Source organism: Ciconia boyciana, chromosome 2, assembly GCF_034638445.1.
Source record: "Ciconia boyciana chromosome 2, ASM3463844v1, whole genome shotgun sequence".
NCBI lineage: Eukaryota > Metazoa > Chordata > Aves > Ciconiiformes > Ciconiidae > Ciconia > Ciconia boyciana.
In genome coordinates, this window is record NC_132935.1 from 58,969,305 (window position 1) to 58,984,650 (window position 15,346).

General features: G+C 41.2%; 1 protein-coding gene and 1 long non-coding RNA gene across 8 annotated transcripts in view; both read left to right on the top strand.

Annotated features, from left to right (window-relative positions):
• LDLRAD4 (low density lipoprotein receptor class A domain containing 4) overlaps nucleotides 1-15,346 on the top strand; it is a 289,229-nt gene that overhangs the window by 106,904 nt on the left and 166,979 nt on the right. Inside the window, exon 1 of one of the 7 annotated variants that reach the window (XM_072852795.1) lies at nucleotides 8,964-9,098. The exons of the other annotated variants lie outside the window; for them this stretch is intronic. The gene's annotated coding sequence lies outside the window, so the exon portion shown is untranslated. Of the gene's footprint in view, nucleotides 1-8,963; nucleotides 9,099-15,346 lie in introns of those variants that run through there. 7 annotated transcript variants of the gene reach the window in all.
• On the top strand, nucleotides 10,576-11,673 carry LOC140647179 (uncharacterized). The gene is made up of 3 exons (XR_012040691.1): nucleotides 10,576-10,719; nucleotides 11,062-11,144; nucleotides 11,517-11,673. It is a non-coding gene; the product is annotated as an uncharacterized lncRNA (long non-coding RNA).

Sequence of the window (15,346 nt, forward strand, 5' to 3'; positions counted from 1 at the left end):
GTAAAGTCCACTGGAGTTCATTCAGTGCTTTCCCTGTCTGGACTGGGTTCTGATTTGAGAGGTGGGAAAAGGAAATGGGGATCAGAAGATCCTGCTGCTTTGTTTCCACATCTGCCGGCCAGCTGAGACCCTGCGAGAAATGGGTAGAAAATCAACTGGATATTCCTTTTGCTTTAGTAGCTCTAGATAATGGATTAATACCACAGTGAAAGTTACTGATGTGCAAGACGTTTATTTTTCCAATTTAAAGTTTTTGCCTTTAGAAGAAGTTTACTGGATTGTCGGTTGTATGTATGGGAAGATAATTTTCTGTCTCGGGCTGCTTTACCCTGGGCTGCTTGCTGTTCTAGGAGCTCTTCCCAGGAAGGAAAAGCACAACTGTTCATTTCCCTGTGGGCGGGCTCCCACTTTGTCCTTTCCCAAAGCAGACGCACCCTCAGAGGCTGGTCCCACCCTTCTGGCTGCAGTGGGGTGGCAGCTCTGTGTCCAGCTGTCCGCACCAGCACATGGGTTTGGGAGCGGTAGTGCAGTTCTGAACTGTCTCCGTTGCCTCGTGTTCCTTTGATTTACAATACTGTTTCCATGCGTGTCAACGAGATGTGTCTTGAAGGAGAGGAAACGGGACACTTTTCTCCACATGTGCTCCAGTGCTGATGGGAGATGTGAAGTCTGGGACCACCGCAGGGCCCTCCTGCCTCTGCCTGGCCAGCAGCACACTCCTACGCTCCTACAGCTGCCCACTGCTGTTCTTGTTCTGTTCGTGCATCTTCCTCCTTGCTGCTCTCCGCCAGCCCTCAGCTCATTCCTAGGAGTTTTTGCCACTCCCTTGCTCTCCACCAAAAATCCTGCTGTGTGGATATATGTTCTCTTCCTTACCTGCCCTGCCTTCTGTGACTCTCTCCTTTGCTGAAAACCTTATTACCTTTAGCACCCTTGCAATATTATATTATTTTCTGTCCGGCTTTACACTCTTCTGCCACAGCATCTGCTATCCCTTAGCTCCCAGAAGGTAGGGGCTGTCAGCACCGTGATGAGGGTGCTTGGGCAGCGGGGTGTCAGAGGGCTGGTAACCTCACGACTGCTGCTGGGTGGAAGAGGCCTGGCAAATAGTGCTGCATAAAATTCAGGGAGGTGAAACGGGGGTCCCTGGAGGCCCAGGACAACAGTCAGATTGTGGCAACAACCCAGCAGATTCAGACCTATTCTGGAGACTTTAACAGCGTGAAGGTTGCTTGGTCTCTCGTAAGGAATTTGTATATTCTTTTGGAGTTGCCCTCAGGTAAAGATGTTAATAAACATTTTCAAATCTTGGTAGCTGTACTAAAGAATTATTAAACATTGAGTTAAGTTGCACCATATGTTCAGGAGACTTGTAAAGGAAACAGGTTGAAATATCATTGCTTTATATGAGGAGAAGGCAAGGACTTCTGTTTCTTCCAACTTGTATCAAATTGATATCCATATTTGCTTTTTGGAGATCTTTCTTGTTCCTCGTTAGATGTATATAATGCGTTGAGCAGTAAACAGTGGGTAGGTACATATTTCTTAGAGAAATTAACTGCACTGTGTTATGCTAATTTAAGAGTTGCAATAAAGATGTAATGGCAGGTGCGTATGATTGCCCCTCTGATCCTTGCTATACTGCTCCTTCTGTTTTACTGGAATGCCAGTTTAGCTCTAGGAGAAAACAGTAGCTGGTAGCAGCAGAGCGGGCATGACTACATGCAGAAGGGAGCTAATTTGTACAGAAAAAGCTTTGATATCTGAAACCTGTGCAGTGTCAACACTGAATCTAGCCATGCTAAGTGATTGCAGCTATTGCAACAATCGGCGTAATCATTTCAATTTACAACTGAACAGAGTGCTGGCAAAAGAAGCCTGGGAGGATGATGCCTCTGTGTAGCCACCTTCGGAGTATTTCATAAACCTCCTTTCCACCTTGCTAATCGCTGTGACCTGGAAAGGCTTACAGTTAAGGCTAGCAGGTATTTTGATCCTGTCTGGATGCTCATTTTACTGGCACAGCTGCCAAAGGTGCCCTTTTTTGCAGATGGCTCTTGTTCAAGAGATGGGCTCATCCAATTCTTTTATCATATATTACCAAACAATAGCTTATGGTTAGAGCTTTTTCACTTTCCTGGCTAAATACTAATTTCAGTAGATCGTGCAAGTATAATAGGTTCAGGATTACCGAACGTAGAAAAGGCACTGGAAGGGAAGTGCTCCTAGGCTTGATTAGGAAAGAGATGATGGTAAAAGGCAATTTGAGTGATAGGAATCATGAAAGAGCGAGCTTATAATTCTTCAGAAGACGAGAAGAGAGAACTTGAGAATAGAAGCAATAGTATGCAAGAAAGTAGATTGCATTCAGTTCACAGAACTCATAGGTAACATTTCTTGGGAAACAAACCTAAGAAATTCAGGAAGGCTGGCAATTTCTAAAGGAACTAACTTCTTCTTTTCCGGTCACAAAAATGAATACTAAAAGCACAAATAAAAGGTGTCCCATAAAGAAGTGTAAGAAGAGACAAAATTGCGTGATCTGAAAATTGCGGACTCATACAGAAAGTGGAAAATAGGTATGTTACTGGAGATGAGTGTAAAAGAACATTAGAAGACTGCAAGGGCCAAATCAGGTAGGCCAAGGCACAAAACAGCGTACAACTAATAAAGGACATGGTAACAAGGAAACATGCTATCTTCTCAGTAGTAATAAGAGGAAGACTGAGTTTCTGGACTACTAGTTGAGAGGGAATGACAAAACTCGTGATCTGATAGTGCAGAGAGGACCAAGTAGTTAATGACATTTTTTCCATCATTCTTTGCCAAAAAGGGTGACCTGCAATCAGGTGGCAAGAAAAGGACTGCTACCTTGAGAAAGGTAAGAATTCCAACTAGAGCAGGAACAGAACTGATTGTAAACTAATGAGATAGGGTAATAGGTATTTTAGAACAAGCTGAAGCTTATTAAATTATCTCTGTGACATAGGGTGAGATAGCTGAAGCAATGTCTGAGCAATTAGTGGTTACACTGGAGAACATTTGGAGGACAGTCCAGGTTCAAAAAAGCTGTGAAAGAGCAAACACTGCACCTACACATAAGCTTTCCTGGGTCCTTCTTTTTCCCCTTTTGGAGTAGATGGCTTATCTTAAATTCTTGGGGAAAAAAAGTTTGAATTAAAGAATCAACTGATTTTTTTAATAAATAGCCTGTAGCTAATATGATAAATGAATTTGCATGTTTTTTTCCAGAAGGTACCTTGTCAGTGGAGCCTAATTTCCCTGTAAGTAGAGAAATAGTGTATCTTGATTTTTGGAATGCTTTTCACCCTTTCATAAACAAGGTGGCAATATGGGCTACAAGGTGGGTACACATTTGGCTGGAAAGCTGTTCTCAGAATAATTACTAGTGATTCATAGTCAAACTAGAAGGATATGTCAAGTGGGATTCTGCCCTGGATTGCCTGAAAATATTCAATATTTTAATTAATTACTTAGATGATAGAATCTGCATGCAAAATTTCCAGATGACACCAACCAGGGAGAGGATATAAACCCTCTGAGCACAGGATTAGAATTCAAAATTAATGTGGTATACTGGAGAACTGAGCTAAAATAAATATGATGCAGTTCATCAAGGACAAGTTCTAAACTGTGGTTGGGCAGGAATAATCAGCTGTGCAAATCAAAATGTAGAATAACTGGTGAGGCAGCAGGTCTGCAGAAAACAGATGGCCAGTTGCAACAGTTCAGAAAATGGCTATGAATCAACAATACTATGCCATAAATGTTATGCTAGAATATATGGACAGGAGTCTGCATGTAAGACATGCAAAATAATTTTTCCACTCTACTTAGCATTTGCGTGGCTGGTGTACTATTTCTGCTCTGAGCAGTGCTCTTTGGACCCGTTGGAAGCATCCAGAAAAGAGCAAAAGGAAAGGCCAGAGGTCTAGACAACATGACCCTTGAGAATTGAAAAAATGGTCTTTTTCAGACTAGAGCAGTAATTCTCAAATTTTCTGAAGATGTTTTTCCTAGGTTCCCACGAAGCAGTGGGGATTTGTGCCGGGGCGCGTGCCTGATGCATTGAGCTACATGGCAAGTTATGGCCATGACACAGCGGTGCTTTGGTGTGACGGTCAGAAGGACCACCTTGCTTGCACAGTTCTAAGCTGCCATGAAGTACTCTACACCTTCTGCATCGGCCACTCTCAGTGCTGTGCCAGTGCTAGGGTAACAGTGGTGGGGATCCTGGACAGCCAAGGTCTATTTTTAAAATTAGCTGCTTTCTTCACCAGTGTGTGTTTTGAGTGCTGCTTTAGGAGAACAGTGTGATTCTGAAATCAGCTCTCCATCATTGGGGAGTGTGTGGCACAGGGACATCCAGGATGATCAAAGGATAAGGGGAACACTATGGGATGTATTAGAAATCAGTGTATGAAGCCTCCTGACCTTGCAAGGTCAGCTTAGGTCCATCAGGATTTTATTAGCTCTGTCTCAGCACAAGCTCTGTCAGACCTGGGCTGGCTCGGAGGCATTCCTGCCCAGTGACCCTCAACACTGCTAGAGGGATTATTAGCTCTGGCACTGTGGAAACCAGAATAAATAGTAAGAGGTTGATGTGTGCAGTGGGCCCCTGCCCTTCAGTCTAGCACTGACTTTTTCTGTCACCTTCTGATCCCATTCTGTCATAGCTTCGTATCTTCTCCCTCACACCTTTCCCTGTGGAAGTGATGGCACCCTCAAATCTTTCCATAATCCCTTGCAGCCTTATGTCTCAAGGTCATTGTCGCCAAAGCTTGACCTTGGGCCATATCCAGAGAGGGCAAGTTACTCCCAAGGAGCAACTCCTCAGCTTGGCTGATAATTCCCCAGGCCCTGCTTTAGTAGAGAAACTGAACTCATCTGTTAGGAGATCCTCATGCTCATAGGAACGCAACTTGGTGGAGCTTCTCCAGTCCCCCCATCTCTGCTCTGTATCCCCCTGGCACTCGGGACTTCTGTTGCATTTCTTGTCCTGTGTTTCATGCTTTCCCAACGTCTCTCCACCTCTTCCCCCATCAGTGCCCACATCCCATCTCTCTGTACTGAGGTTTCTCCATCCTTCCCCATTTGTACATCTGGTCTTGCTTCTCTTCCAGATTTCCTACCTTTCTGCTAATCTTCCTGCTTTTCACTGCTTTCCTTCACCTTCTTTTGTTTCTAGACCTCTCCCACTTCCAGACCAACTCACTACAACTTAATTCTAGGTTGTATGAAAGCCTCTTCCCCTCTTTTCTAGACTCAACCCCTCCTCTCCTTGTCTGCCCTTCTTTGGTGTGAGTGCCTTTCCCCACCTCACATCTCTTCCACAGTGACTTCTGCTGGTTTGTGTGGGACCTTTCTTTGCAGGAAGATGATCTGAAAGTCAGCCGCTCAGGTTGGCTTCTCTCCCCACATTTTGTTTTGCTTAACTGCTGGCATTTTGGGTGGAGATGTCTTGCATGGGGGTGCTAGTTCCAGAATAGGGAGGCTCCTTGAGGGGATTACATGGGAGACCAGATAAATTGCTCCAGCAGATTCCATATGATCCCGTTGGCCATTATTCGTTTAGAGAATGGAAGAGTGAGGGAAGATGTGGTAACTATTGAAAAGTATATGGAAATTTCATGTAAAGAAGAAGGTAATAGAAACTGTTTTCCAGTTCTGCTGGGGATGGAGCACAAAGTAACAGACAACCTTACTGTGGTGGGGAGATTGAGGTTAGATGTTAGGAAAATCTTTCTAATGGTAAGGATAGTTAAGAACTGCAGCCGATTGCCTAGGGAGGTTGCAGAGTCTCCATCACTGAAGGTTTTTAAGAACAAGTTAGACAAATATCTGTCAGGAATGGTTTATGTGTAGTTGATCTTGCCCTGGGGCAGGGGAATGGACTTCATGAGAGCACTTCCAGCCTTACTTTTCTGTGATTCTATTATTGCTGGTTCCCTGGATAATAAATGTACATTTCTAAAGTTAGTAACCCACCTGCACTACTCTGTCTTCTCAGTGTTTAAGTAGATTCTGTTGAGCTCTTGGAATAATAGATAAAGGATAGATTAAGAGTCTTATGTGTTTAAAGTCTTGACTCTCTTTTTGCTGGAGTATTGCTCCATTGCATTCCTTTTAGCCTGGCCGCCTTCTTTAAACATCTTATTTTTGGGGGGTGTGACATATGTTTCTATGTCTGTGGAACTTGAATAGAAATATTTTAATGTTACAGAAATACTGCATCCGTTCTTCTGTTTCACAGTATGCAAGTATTTTAAGAAAAGCTTTTACCGCTCTTAGATAGTAAGCATATTTAAAAGGTAATTATTAAGAATAATCAAAAACAGGGCAATGCCAAAGCAACCACCCTTTGAGGTTGTTTTCTTTATTATGAATAAAACTGTGTGCGATTTACTTAGCATCCCATATATAACTGGTGTATCTGCTGCTGAAGGTAGCTTTCTTCCTCGGAATTATAATTGAGGCTCAATGTAAAACAGCAAAACAGGTTTGAAATGTCTTCTAATAAGTATATAATGTAATTAATATTAAAAGCAGTTGAAAACTCACTTATACATTAACACAGGTCTCCCACATTGCTGCTGTCATTATTTGCATGATTTTCAATTACAGATAAACATTTCATTTAAAAAATACAACTTGAATATGTAGCAGAACGTTCTCATCCCCCTCTTTTCCAGTTTTGTTTTCATCTGCTTCTTGAAGCTAGCCTTGCCTTCCTAAAATATCTGCAATTTTCTTACAAATGCATTCTTATTTTATGAATTTTCAAGGTTACTATGTCACCCACGGACAGCTCTTACTGTCTCCTAGTTCTTGGGAGAAACAGATTGCTTTTTGCAATGCCCCTTAGTCAGCACACAGATAGTAACAGATCACATTCCATTGTATTCCTTTAGATATTTTATTTAGCGTGTGCAATTTTTGGAGTACAGATAGTATTCTCAGCAAAAATACATGGAAGAAGATACAACCTCAGGCTCTAAGAGTTTGCTATCTAAATATGTTACACTCAGTAAGTAGCATTCGGTGAACTGTTTTAAGTATAGTAATGCATATTACTATATGGATTGGAAGTCTCCTCTTCAGGGTTAAATGCCTTAATAGAATTACAGGAGTGTGAGAAACTGTGAAAATCAATTCGCGAGTGGAGGTGCCATGTGAGAGCGATAGCTTTTGGTCACAACCTAGTTCTTCTGTTGTCCTTAAGATCAGTGATTAGAACAGCAATGCGTTTTGCTTTAGGTCACTCTTCAAATCCGGGAGGTCAGCTTTTAAGTTTTGATCCCAAACTTTGTGTAGGTGAACCATTGTGTTTTCTTCTTTCTTTCCTTTCACCTCGAGAAAACAGATAGTTCTCTTCAAACGTCTGGTTGAAGGACTGTTTAATCTGTAACTGGACAGCTGCTGCCTTTGCTAATTGAAATGTGGCAGTCCTTATGCAAATAGAGGGGCATTTCACACAGGCCAAGGATTTAATATTTTAAATGCTTCTCCTTTCAAATTTTTATTTAACTGGGGTAGAAGACCTCCTTGCCTGTTTGATTGTTTCAGTGAAGTACTACATCCTTTTCACTTGCTAAGGGGAAGAATAGGAGAATTTGTGTGGCAGTCACTTCCAGAAGATGGCCTTGCTGCGTGAAGCCACCTGGAGTGAATGTGGAGGCAGAGAAAGGCAGAAAAGAAGCCAAGAGGACTCCAGAGGAAATGCCGTGGTGTGGTGTCCTATGAAACACCTTGAGAGACACTGGACTCAGAAAAAGATCCTCCACAGACCTGGCATTCAGTCCCCTGATATTGCAGGCTACTGCATCATGTAACACCATTCATATCAAGCTCCATCCTAAAATTATTACTCCAATCTGGAAGGATTTTCTTTTGATTTTTAATTTTAAATTAAATTTTCATTAATTTTCACTGAGTTAATTTAAATTCAATTTAAAAGTCCTTTAATTTTCAGTCTTGGCTATATGTGCATGGTCCACTTGTTCTTGTGACAGTCAGTCCAGGGCCCAAATGAAGGGCTGTTGAATTGTGCAGGCCAGGGTGAAAGATGGTTCAAATTTAGAGAAACATCATGGCCAATGCTATTATTAAAATTATTGTATGAAGTAGTGCATTGCTGGAAATAGCAAACTTCTCCTTCCCAAAGTCATGAGAGGGAATGCTCTAGCCTGTTCATGGAGGATGTTGAACCTGGATCCTCACCTTTGATAACCATTTTTAGTAGAAGATATTCAGCTGCAGCGTTACCATTTGCAAAGCTGATAGTTCTTTGGAAATGCCCATCTGCCATTTCTCATTTCTTAGTAGTACATGTCACGCTGCCGTTGCATGATACAATTTAATCAGCCAAATGGCCAATTCCAGACTGAATATGACAATAAACTTTGCTGTAAATATGGTACATTTCAGTGTTTAATCACAATAAAAAGGCAGACTTTTTGAATGGACAAAATGAATGCGTAGTCCCTCACGTAAACCCCGGAAAATAAAAAGGGGTGAAAATTGATTGTTAAATTGGCAGTGTATGCTTTCTGTTAAGTCTTTCTAATTAATTAGGTAGCTTTTTTTTTTTTTTTAAAGAGAAGAGATGGGATATGACATTCCTGCTGTGCTCGTGGCTGGCTGAGGGTATTTTCAGTGCTGAAAAGGCCTTTTGCATGCTGAAGGTAACGCTGCTGCTGGTGGTCCTTCGGGCAGAAAACAAACCTTCGGCTGCGGCTGTTGCAGGTGGCCAGAAATCCCGCGCAGGAACACGCACTGCTTTCTAACAGAGCGATCAGATCATGGCATCGGGCACGCCATATCCGGAGGAGGAGGAGGAGGAGGAGGAGGGCGGGCGGCCCCCCGGCAGCGGCCAGGCGCCGTCCTGCAGGGGGAGCCCGGGGGGGCCGGGCCGGCGGCGGGGGTGGGAGCGGCGCTGCCGCCTCAGCGCCCCAGCGTGAGGCAGGCTGGCAGTGCGTTCCGTTACACAGTTAAAAGCGCTAAAAGAGGAAGCATAAACCCCAAATCGATGGAGAGCTACTGAAGCACTTGACTGCGCCCGTTTGGAAGCTGAGGAGGTACAGTGGCCGAGTGGAAACACGAGCGATATTAGCCGAAACCTGATTTTGTTCACGTAAAAATGATGCAGGATGTTCCTATGCGCTCAGCTCCAGGCGGTGGTGTTTTGAGCAAATAGCGTGAGGTGAAGTTTTGGTCTAATGTTTTGCTGCTTCACTTTTCTGTAATGTCAAGCAGGCCTTTTGACTTGATAGTCTATCAATTTTCTTTTACCATTAAAAATACTATGAATTAATGTTATGTTTCTTCGTTGGATGCTGTAGCAATGCCTTTACAAATCTGAACTTGCAGTTTGGGTACATGGAGAAGTGAAAATACTTGACCTTGCAGGATAAATGTTGTGGTGAAAAAGCCTAGAAGTTGTTGAGGAGAAGGTAAATACCATGTACACAGAGTTACATGTTACATTTACTGCTCCGATATTTATACCCTTTTACTTTTTGGCAAAAGAGGCCAGGATGCATGGGGATTAATTTACTTGTTAGGCCTTTTTTTGTTCCTGTTTGGTTTGTTTTTTGTTCAGAGCAAAGCTTCTTATGGGTGGACACAGGCCTTCCTCTGAGCCTTTCTACAAATGCGCACGTTTCGGTGGCTGTATCGGCTACATCTCCCATCCCAGGGCTTGGCTTTCCTCACAGACCACTTCATTATGGAGCAGTATGGATCCACCCAAGCACACATCCCACACTGTGCCTCTCCCAGGTTTTCTCCCCGGGGACTGCCCAACCCCTGCTCCAAACCCTTTCTAGAGGGATACTCCCACCCTCTAATTTCCACTCAGCCCTCAGCAACAGTGAATAAGCAAAATGTTCGGCTTCTAGTAGGATCATTACTTGCTGATAGGGTGTGGCCTTCAAGCCCTGCCAGCCTCTTACAAACACCCAAAGATACTCTTTTCCCTGGAAGAGAATATGATGCAATACTCTGATATATCTGTAATAACACTGCTGCTTTCTGAGATCCATCTTTTCCAAAGCTGTGCTCATGCAGAGCTGGGAAACTGCTGATTTGTGAAGCAAGGGGCTTCGGGCAGGTGGGCTTTGGGAGTATCTGGAGCCCAGAAACTTGGGTTTGATAACAAAATTCCTCTGTATCATATTTGAGTCCTTTCCTGTAGTCACCCTACTATAATTTGACTATAAAACTTACCCAGTAGTTTGGGCAGCTGAATCCCTAAGCTTTCTTTGAAAACCATCAAGATATGTTTCCCAGGGGTTTAAGCGGATATATCTGTGTGCAGGTGGCAACTGGGGGCACTCTTCCTGCTCTTTACAACCATGGGTCCATTTCCATGCTCTCTTGTGCCAGGATTAACAATCTATTAACAGCAAAGAACAGACTGAACAGTGTGTCTTTCATACATTATGGGTTTTGATTTTATTTCTTAAAATTTTCTGTCCTATTGTGGGCTCTTTGTGTCCTTAGCTTTCTTGCTTTCTTCACTAGAAAGTCACTCCTTTCTGATTTAAGGGCAAGAATAGTGGAAGCTTTGTTTGAGGAGTTAACAATGAGGATTTTTCATGATGAAAACACCCAAAAAGAATCCCACTCTACAACCAGCATCTAAGCAGCATCTTCAATCCGTGCCTCTGAGGATAAGCTCATTTCTGTTGTTAGCGGGTAAAATAGCTTCATTCAATACCATTTGATTGCTGACAATGCTGCGTGCCTGTGTGTTGTAGGTGTACATGTGCTGAGATGGTGGGGGAGGACTCAGGACAAGGTACTGGCTTCAGAAAAGCCTGGAAGACTTGCTGGGATATGAATTGTTCAAGAATTGTCTGTTTATCCTGGAGGCTTAGACTATACAAACCAGTAATTTATACTGGCTGAAGACGGATTCACAGCCTGGCTGTGTGCTCAGTCGGTCCTTGATTTAAATGAAAAAATTGGAGTTTGTGCATGAGTCTCCGTTTTTCCCCTTTCTGAGATTTATTATACTTGATTTGTTTATCTCAAAAGAAATACTTTCAAGATAATATCTGCTTCCAGTTGCTCAGAGCGAGAATTTGGAGACACACATGACCTGCCATGACAATGCAAGAGTAAGTTCAGAAAAACTTCACTGGTCTTAACTCAGGATGTAGGTGGCATCTGTGAACTAAAGACACTTTTTTTTTTTCTGTAGAGATCATAACTTTTGTGCCTAAACCACTGCTCTTTATAGAAATTGTTGGAGAGTTTGTGTGTAATTAAAGGAATAGGGGTAAGCTCCAACAATAAAGGCAACAAGTATGGTTCTTGAAGATGTTTTTATTCAGTGCCTTCTCTAGTGTATGCATGGAAAAGGTGACATAGCATTGACTTAGTGGCTTTTGTACAATCTCTCAAGTATGTTACTGTTTTAAAACCATATTATTCTACTTTTTGATATAAACAAGTTAATGTTCTCTCTCACATATGACTCCTGCTTGTAGTGATCAGTGTTGCACCAGAGAACCTTCAACTGAGATGAGGACCCTGCTGTGCCAAAACAGTGAAGGTCGGCCCCTTTTAAAATCTCAACATCTAAAAAAGGCAAGATAGAAGCAGAAAGAAAAAATACCACTGCCTCCCATTTATAGATAGGCAACTAAGGCACAGATGAAATATTTACGTGGAGTGAGCTAGAAAGCTTGGCAGACCTGAGAACTAAAGCTACAGCCTCTGCATCTGAACCCAGTATGAAGGGTGAGATTATAACCACAAGTACTAATGTATTTATTTTTATCTCCAAGTCAGCAGTATGCCTACTGCACTATTTTCTCATATTTCCTCTGTTGTATCTTTATTCTTTTTACTTGCTGCCATGAGGAGAAGAACATAAGTCAGTAGGATTTCTTATGGAAACTGGAGGCTTGCTTTATGCCAGCATTGCTGGAAAGAATTTCTCTGCAGAAGAATTACAGCTGCCCATAAAATATGTGACACAAACAGCCCTTCTCATCTGCAAGTATTAATTGTGCATTGGGAAGGAGGGGGTGCTGGGATACAAGACTGCTTGAAGGATATGGGATATTACTTAAGGGCTTAAAAAAAAAATCTGTCATTGAATTGCCAACTAGAGAGTAGGATTATTGAAATTTATGGGAACAAAATTTAGTGAGATGAATACAAATAAAGCTGTCCATGTTAGCTGCACTTCTTTTTCAAGGATCTTTAAATGCAAAGTAGAATGTTCATTAATGTAATGCAGGTAAGCTCATTGCTTTGTTGCTTTATACGCCTATGGATCAGACTTATGTGGTGTCTTAAGATGTATTTTGAAGAGCCTCAGAAAGGTCTATTCTTTATGTAACTTGCTTTCTCTGAAGGCAAAAAGGCAAGGTCTGTGGAAAGATCATATTGCATACTACAACTAGTGGTCTGTTTGGAAAGCAAACAAACAAGATACCAAAACCCGCAAGTATGAGCCCTTCACCTCCAGGAAATCTTTAAATAAGGATTCAAGATTCTTCAGTTTGCTGAGGGCCATCTTCTGCTACATAAGCAAAACAGCTTTAAAACTGGTCATGGACAGGCAGTGGGGAGAAAATTCTCATGAAAGTGAAATTGGCTGTTGCTGTATTAGCATTTTGCTTTCAATCAGTATTTTGATTGTGAACAAAATGCCCCAGTTGTCCCCATTCGTGGCACTGTGGTTCAGCTCACAAGACAGCTTTGTTGCCACCAGAGTAGCCAGTACTTGGTAACAGAAGACTAGAGAAGGTGAAGTTGCTTTTTTCCAGCTGTTCAGTACCTGTGACCTAATGAAGAAGCAGTGGGATGCTGGATGTATTTAATGAGAGAAATAAGGAAAGAGAAGTGAGACCTAGGGACAATATCTAAAATTGGGGTGGACTTGCAGAATTTCACCCTGAAAGAAATACACGCTTGAGCCTGCCACCTGGAAAGAGTGTTCATGGAGAGATGGAATAAAGACATCAAAGCCTGACTTTGGTGATGGTTGCAGAAGGTGAAGCTGAAGATAAAATTAGATGTGCATACAGTGGTTAACGTGATTCTCTTAACAGCGATTGCTGTCATTACAACCACAATGAAGTTCTGCAACACTGGGTTAGAAAAACCTTTAAATACTTGTACAGGGAACAAACTCTGGAAATCTTATCCTTAAACTGACAGTCTTCAGACAGTTTCAACTGGGAAAGAACTATACTTATTTTTGAGAAGTGTATCATAAGTCTAGTGTTCTGATTCTTAGTTTTTCTGTTCTTAAATATGGGGCCACTGTCTAAAAGTTAGATCAGTGTGAGACTGTAGACATTACATGATGCCAAGAAATTAGTTCCCAGATATTTATAAATAAACTCTTGGTGCACTCCCATTTTCCTTCCTCTTGTCTTTGCTATTATCCCACGCATTTGCCCCCAGGCTTTCTGTACTTTTTTATAGAGATGCTAGTAGTAATTCTCTTTTTCTGAATTTTACTCTTGAAGAAAATAGATCAATTATGCAGTGTAACACTGGTTAGGTTACAGCTAATAGCTGTAGCTGTTAACCTCACATGTTCTTTTTACCTCTGTGGTAATAATGAATTGTTAAATTGAGTGGAGCAGTAATGCTTGAAATATAAAAGTGGAAATCATTTAACAAAGGCATTCCAAAATGATAACCTTAAAAATTCTTTTATTGATTAACATTGTGTAATATTGTCAATATCTTATGACTGTTAGGAGGTTTAAACAGTGCAACTTAAACTGTGAGAATAATGTGTAGAATATTTGTTTACCCTGCTGCAGGAGGCATGCTTTTATTGTACTCGAATCTTTCAAGATTATTCTTTGGAAATTAGAAAGTAAATAAAGAACAAGGTAGTCTTTGTATAAATGGTACAAGAGATCCCATTTTAATAACACTTGAACAATTGTTAAGAACACTTAGTTTTGCTAAATGCATCTACCAGAAGAGACAAAATTGAATAATATGTCCAGTTCATTTAGAAAGGAGTATTTCAAGTCTCATAATGTTAAAAAGAATCAGATACGCCTTCAGTACAAGGGGAAGATACATTACTGTTCTGGTCCGCTATGAAAATAAATGTATGTATTTTCCCTCCACTATGCAGTTGTTCTAATATAGTGATGATATTCTTACCTGCCACTGTTATCTTTGTTGATTACGAATGACTAAATCGTTCAGTGTCAAGTGAGACAATAACCCTCTGCTTTCCTTTCTTGTCTCCAATACTTTCAGTTTGTTCTGCAGTTTTGTCGAAAGCAATACTGTTTGGTTTTTTTCTTCTGTCAAGTTTTACAACAGAAGTAGACTCCACAAGAAGTTACAGGGTTATAACATGTGTCATTAGATTTCTGTATTCTGAACAGGTAATAATCGGTTAAGTTTAGCTGTCAGAGTTTGTATATTAGGAAGAAATAAGGAGAACTGAAACTGCATCCTTAAAGTAGCAAATAGTTTTATATTGGAATAAGATATTAAAAAAGAATTAAAATTGAAGGAACAAAGGCTAAAATAAAGCTGATTGGAAAAGCTGTGATGATTATCAGACTGAAGATATGACATAGCTTTGTTTTTCTGTTCTCAGTAGTAATAACACTTAGTTGCTTTGTCTCAGGGTGATTTCCCTGGGAAAAAAGATTACTCTGGATTTTACTTCCTATGACAAAGTAGTTGAAATTTGGAATGAATCCTTTCTTAACGGCTCTGCATCTGCTCCTGACCTACAGTTGTAGGTGTCATGAAGAGTAAATTACATATGATTTAGAGTTCAGATATTGATATTAGCAGGTCTGGGGCTGCATAGTGTGTCAAATGTAATGTTTATCCTTAGATTTATTCTGCTGGACTTTATTGTTAGATGTTTGGAGATTCAGTTTCCCCATAATGACTTATGCTGACATTGGAAGACATTGCATCTCTGATGATCTCATGGGTACTCTTCTTACTGAGAAGATCGGTTCTGTTTGCTATGAAATATATCATGCGGAGCTATACATCCCTCTATTAGTAATTTCTACAAGGCAGAAATCACAGGGGGTGGTAGTTTCTTTTATTAGACTGTCTGATTTAGTTGGAGAAAATAGGCAAGCTGTGTGCGTTGCAACTCCTTCTTCAGGTCTTTGAAAAAGATCCTGAATGACAGGTCTGCGTGCTCCAAACACCTGTTTTTTCCACTTGTATCTGTTGATCAATTAAAAGATAACTTGTCTCTTTATAAAGCTTGCTTTCATTAAACTGCCATGTCTACACTAAACCACAACTTTGTAATTTCAGCCTTTGCCATTCAGGACACATACCCTTATTTTCTTTG